This window comes from Triticum aestivum, chromosome 3B (assembly GCF_018294505.1).
Source record: "Triticum aestivum cultivar Chinese Spring chromosome 3B, IWGSC CS RefSeq v2.1, whole genome shotgun sequence".
In the NCBI taxonomy this organism is placed as follows: domain Eukaryota; kingdom Viridiplantae; phylum Streptophyta; class Magnoliopsida; order Poales; family Poaceae; genus Triticum; species Triticum aestivum.
In genome coordinates this window covers 379,507,850-379,514,137 of record NC_057801.1, presented here as the reverse complement: position 1 = coordinate 379,514,137, position 6,288 = coordinate 379,507,850, and the positions used below count along the sequence as shown (strand labels likewise).

Here is a 6,288-nt window from a genome sequence, read left to right as displayed (position 1 = left end):
AATATAATAATAATGCTTTTATTATTGCCTCTAGGGCATATTTCCAACAGTCACGACACAATTTGTTCCATACAAATGGAGTTATGAAGGAACGTTCTGTTCGCGCCATCATATATGGAGAGGGCTGCAACAACTTGGATAGCATGCAGATGGTGGAGAAGTTGTCTCTCACCACAAGACCACATCCGCATCCTTACTACATCCAATAGTTCAACAACAGCGGCAAGGTTAAGGTAACACGTATTGTTCGTGTCCATTGTAGTATCACTACATATGCTGATTATGTTGATTGTGATGTGGTACCCATGCAAGCATGTTCCTTATTACTTGGTAGACCATGCAAATTCGATAAAAATTTGTACACCATGGTAGAAACAAACAGTTAGCTCTTGTTCATCTCTATTCCTAATGGGAGAGTCCATTGTCGTTTCGTCTCGTTAGCCTCCCCATCGAACGATGCCTCCCCCACCGAAGGATACCATCCCCACCGATTTTTTTCATCTCAGTTGCAGAACCGATGGGCAAATAACCAGGGAGAAAAAAACCATCAATCTCTGACCACGCTTTCCTATCCGTGATCACGCTTTCCTAATGTATCTATCTAATCTAATAAATCTATCTCTACTCCTAATGGAGCAGCCGGTAACCTGGTACATCGGTTTTATTTTCGTCTGATATTTTTGGAGCCCACACCAGATTTTTCCATCAAATTCTTCCCCGCTCACACATCATCTAATTTGTTTCCCTCCCGATCGATCTCCTTCACAATTTCCCCAATAAGCAAATCCTCCCAGATTCTGATCTTCCTTTCAATTCTTTCCAAACTCGATTGCCAACCGACCTGAATATCGACGAGGGGTTGACTCCCATCCAACCAACCATGTCCGTAGCCATGGAAGAGAGAGGAGGGAGAGGGGAACGCAGTGGCCTCTTGGCCACGCCGCCGCTGCTGCTTGCGTGGTTGTTCTCCTCCGTCCATCCCCAAGTCCAGCTCGATCTCCAGCTGCGGGGACACCGCAGATGGCCAGTCTAGGTACACGCACCCGCCGCTCATCATAGAGGACACCGTTGTGCCCGTCCTCACACTAGAGCCACCTCCAGCCAAGATTGACGAGACCACTGGATCATGTGGAGCTAGACATAGGGGACTGCATCCCTCCCTTCCACCTTCGGTGGAGAAGATCCTGCATGGCTACACCAAGATTGCTTCTCATGTTGATAATGCGCCCTTCAAGGATGCAGTGCCCCATGGGTTCCGGCGCACGGGGATGGCAAGATCTGCATCGTCCGCATCATCGACGCGCAGGTACATACATTGATGCTTGCAGTTACCGTTTCATGTCTTGATCTAAAATGCTACAGGGGATATGATTTTTATTTTCATTTCGTGATAATTTTTAATACTTGTGCTCTAGTTTGTTAGCTTCAATGGATTTGTGGCCTCGGCTCATCCGGTCCAGGAGGACAAAAGTGCTTGGCGAATAGATACATGCAACACGAGACCAAAAGTAAAATTTAGGTACATTTTGTTGATCCAAAAATTATGTTATGCACTAGATCAATTATCTCGTCGAGCCGCCGGCACTGTCCCTATACTCCAATACCATGTGTGATGGATTTCGTTGTTGTACCAAGCATTTTCTGAATTTATTGGCATTCATTCATATTGTTGGCTGGCGGTTATGGTTTTCTTTTTTATAGACTGAACCCTCGAGCGTAGCCAAGTTCAGTTTTAGAACAAAAGTTGCGAGATAAGCTCTTTCAGTCTACTGATGGACGGCTGAATGCGCAAGATAGATGATGTTTGGAATTTGGATCATGAGCTTCCAACAATGGCCGCGCCAGATGCTGGACATGGCGTACAAGGCCGTTGTTGATGGCGGCACACATACTCATCAGCTGCACTACTACACGTCAGGCAGGAGGAAGCTAGGGAACCCATATTTGAAACAGGAGAACAAGGAAATGTTTAATGGTTACTGATGAAACCATTAATCAATAATTGTGGTGATTAGTTGTTCCTCAATCACAATTAATCCTTGTATAACTCCATGTGTTGGTGTTTTGAATGGGTGACCTTTGACCTATTCTATCCAAAAGAATAAGGGCGTGTAGTTTTAGTCATGAGTGGATGCGATATGGCCACATACTATATTTATCCTATCATGGTAACTGAAAACTAATCATGCTGGTTGCAATGGGGGCAGCCTTATATTCCCCAACGATGTTTGTGTAAAATGTTATGTTTATTTATTTATTTTGTTCAAAAAACTTGACCGCGTATAGTTTTTCATGCATGACATGACAGAACCAAGTATTGGTAGATTTGGTGATGCTTTATTCAAAGTTCTTATGTACATTAGACAGACTATTACCGCAAACTTGCCATTTATATAATTTGATGGGAGCCAATGCCAAGTCCTTTTTGTGTCCTCATTTCTTTAGCATCATCATGGTTAGTCATTCCAATTTTAGAATCTCATAATGTGATGCCTAATTACTTTGAGCGTATATGAATACGGTGATTTGCTGTAATGTACAGAATAATTTTTTGATATGATGAGTTGTTTGCAATGTCTGCTTACTGCTTTTATAGGACACCAGATTTCAATACCCCTTTGTAATAATTTCTTAGGTGATTTGTTGGACAAGCACACACCCAGATTTTGGGGGTTAATACCACCAGTATGCAACTACATCAGGGTTGTCATTCATCATGCCTCGTTCCTACACCACTGCCGCTGCCGCCGACATGCTCTCCGCCCATATGCTGCCTCTAGGTTGTTGTTCTCCATGCTCACGCACTGCCTCTAGATCGCCATTCATCGCACCTCCACTCGTTGGTGCCGGCATGCTGAGAAGCTTCAATGGAGCTGCTACCTCTTGAGCTTGCGTTGGTTTTCCCTTGAAGAGGGAAGGGTGATGTAGCAAAGTAGCGTAAGTATTTCCCTCAGTTTTGAGAACCAAGGTATCAATCCAGTAGGAGACAACACACAAGTCACCAAATACCTGCACAAACAATCAACAACTTGCACCCAACGCGATAAAGGGGTTGTCAATCCCTTCACGGTCACTGGCAAAAGTGAGATCTGATAGAGATAGATAAATAGTAAAGTAAATATTTTTGGTATTTTTGGTTTATAGATCGGAAAGTAAAAGATTACAAAATAGTAGATCAAAAACTAGCAAGATTAAACGATATTTAATATAATGGAAAAGAGACCCCGGGGCCATAGGTTTCACTAGTGGCTTCTCTCAAGATAGCAAATATTACAGTGGGTCAACAAATTACTGTCGAGCAATTGATAGAAAAGCGCAAAATTATGAAGATATCTAAGGCAATGATCATGAACATAGGGATCACGTCCATGTCAAGTAGACCGACACCTGTCTGCATCTACTACTATTACTCCACACATCGACCGATATCCAGCATGCATCTAGAGTATTAAGTTCATAAATAATGGAGTAACGCAATCAAGATGACATGATGCAGAGGAATTAACTCAAGCAATATGATTAAAACCCCATCTTTTTATCCTTGATGGCAACAATACAATACAAGCCTTGCTGCTCCTACTATCACTAGGAAAGGACACCGCAAGATTGAACCCAAAGCTAAGCACTTCTCCCATTGCAAGAAAGATCAATCTAGTAGGCCAAACTAAACCAATAATTCGAAGAGACTCGCAAATATATCAAATCATGCATATAAGAATTCAGAGAAGAACTAAATAATATTCATAGATAATCTTGATCATAAATCCACAATTCATCGGATCTCGACAAACACACCGCAAAATAATATTACATCGAATAGATCTCCAAGAACATCGAGGAAAACATAGTATTGAGAATCAAAGAGAGAGAAGAAGCCATCTATCTAATAACTATGGACCCGAAGGTCTGTGGTAAACTACTCACGCTTCATAGGAGAAGTAATGGTGTTGATGTAGAAGCCTCCGTGATCGAATCCCCCTCCGACAGGACGCCGGAAAAGGTCCCTAGATGGGATCTCACGATCACAGAAGGTTGCGGCAGTGGAAAAGTGGTTTCGTGGCTCCCCTGGATGTTTTCAGGGTATAAGAGTATATATAGGCGAAGAAACTAGGTCAAGGGAGCTACGAGGGGCCCACGAGGGTAGGGGCGTGCCCTACCCCCTGGGCACGCCCTCCTGCCTCGTGGCTTCCTCGTTGCGTCTCTGACTTCATCTCCAAGTCTTGTGGTTTGCTTTCGGTCCAAGAAAGAACATCGCGAAGGTTTCATTCCGTTTGGTATTCCTTTTCTGAAAAACTCTAAAATAGGCAAAAAAACAAAAACTGGCACTAGGCCCATGGTTAATAGGTTAGTCCCAAAAATAATATAAAATAGCATATAAATGCCAATTAAACATCCAAACAGATAATATAATAGCATGGAACAATAAAAAAATATAGATACGTTGGAGACGTATCAATCATCCCCAAGCTTAATTCCTGCTCGTCCTCGAGTATGTAAATGATAAAAACAGAATTTTTGATGTGGAATGCTACCTAACATATTTATCCATGTAATTTTCTTTATTGTGGTATGAATGTTCAGATCCGGAAGATTCAAGACAAAAGTTTAATATTGACATAAAAACAATAATACTTCAAGCATACTAACAAAACAATCATGTCCTCCCAAAATAACATGGCCAAAGAAAGCTATCCCTACAAAATTATATAGTCTGGCTGTGCTCTATCTTCATCACGCAAAATATTTAAATCATGCACAACCCCGGTTTCAGCCAAGCAATTGTTTCATACATTAGTATTTTCAAACTTTTTCAATCTTCACGCAATACATGAGCGTGAGCCAGGGGCATAGCACTATAGGTGGAATAGAACGGTGGTTGTGGAGAAGACAAAAAGGAGAAGATGGTCTCACATCAACTAGGCATATCAACAGGCTATGGAGATGCCCATCTGTGAGTGAGTAGGGATTGCCATGCAACGGATGCACTAGAGCTATAAGTGTATGAAAGCTCAAAAAGAAACTAAGTGGGTGTGCATCCAACTTGCTTGCTCACGAAGACCTAGGGCACTTTGAGGAAGCCCATCATTGGAATATACAAGCCAAGTTCTATAATGAAAATTCCCACTAGTATATGAAAGTGACAACATAGGAGACTCTCTATCATGAAGATCATGGTGCTACTTTGAAGCACAAGTGTAGAAAAAGGATAGTAACATTGCCCCTTCTCTCTTTTTCTCTCATTTTTTTATTTGGGCCTTCTCTTTTTTTATGGCCTCTTTTTTTCGTCCAGAGTCTCATCCCAACTTTTAGGGGAATCATAGTCTCAATCATCCTTTCCTCACATGGGACAATGCTCTAATAAGGAAGATCATCACACTTTTATTTACTTACAACTCAAGAACGCAAGTCAATACTAGAACAAGATATGACTCTATGTGAATGCCTCCGGCGGTGTACCGGGATGTGCAATGATTCAAGAGTGACATGTATGAAAAAATTATGAACGGTGGCTTTGCCACAAATACAATGTCAACTACATGATGATGCAAAGCAATATGACAATGATGAAGCATGTCATAATAAACAGAACAGTGGAAAGTTGCATGGCAATATATGTCGAAATGGCTATGGAAATGCCATAATAGGTAGGTATGGTGGCTGTTTTGAGGAAGGTAATGGTGGGTGTTATGGTACCGGCGGAAGTTGCGCGGCACAAGAGAGGCTAGCAATGGTGGAAGGGTGAGAGTGCGTATAATCCATGGACTCACCATTAGTCATAAAGAGCTCACATACTTATTGTAATGCCTTTGGTCCTCGTCGTCGAGCCACAAGCTCCGACATGGGCGCAACACATAGTCCAATTCCCGCAGACCAGAGAACTTCCCAGTGACTTAGAGGAGTTTGAAAAAGTGGCTCGGCGATCGAGTATGTATCAGTTTGTGGATAACACCCTATATAGAAAGAGACCGGACGGCGTGAAGTTGAAGTGCATTAGCGAGGAAGATGGACTATGGTTGTTGGCAAAGATACATAGAGGGGTGTGTGGCTCGCATATAGAATCAAGAGCACTTATCGGAAAGGCTTTGCGGCAAGGATTCTATTGGCCCACCGCCCTCTGGGACATAACTGAGCTTGTCACAAAGTGTGAGCCATGCCAGTTTCACTCCAAAAATATTCATCAGCCTACTCAGGCCCTTCAAACCATCCCTTTGCCCGAAGTAGAGCCACTAAGGAAGGTGAATGCACAGTCAGCTATCAAGTTCTTTAAGGAGTTAGTGTGTCGTTTTG

At 42.4% G+C, this 6,288-nt stretch overlaps 1 long non-coding RNA gene across 1 annotated transcript; it reads left to right on the top strand.

Annotated features, from left to right (window-relative positions):
- Positions 1–670: 670 nt before the first annotated feature.
- On the top strand, positions 671–1,664 carry LOC123065408 (uncharacterized). The gene is made up of 2 exons (XR_006431025.1): positions 671–1,306; positions 1,416–1,664. It is a non-coding gene; the product is annotated as an uncharacterized lncRNA (long non-coding RNA).
- The last annotated feature ends 4,624 nt before the right edge of the window (positions 1,665–6,288 follow it).